A 243-nucleotide genomic window follows, 5' to 3' on the forward strand; every position below is an offset into this window, starting at 1 on the left:
CCCTTGCTTGCTCCCCTGTGGGTGCCATCAGCTCCCTGCCTATGTCACCCTGCCTGTCCCCTCTCCTTCCCCCACATCTCTGGGACCAGGCAGGGCAGCTCCTGCTCTCTGCAGCGGTCAAGGCAAAAAAACCAATTTTCCTGCTGGAGGGGGAGCTGGGACTGACCCCCTCCTCCCCACGCGAGGAGCCCGTGGGGTTTTCGGCTCCTGCCTCCCTGTCCGAGCCCGTCCTGCATCGTGGGC

The sequence above is a fragment of the Cariama cristata genome, unplaced genomic scaffold, assembly GCF_000690535.1.
Source record: "Cariama cristata isolate BGI_N322 unplaced genomic scaffold, ASM69053v1 scaffold22555, whole genome shotgun sequence".
In the NCBI taxonomy this organism is placed as follows: Eukaryota; Metazoa; Chordata; class Aves; order Cariamiformes; family Cariamidae; genus Cariama; species Cariama cristata.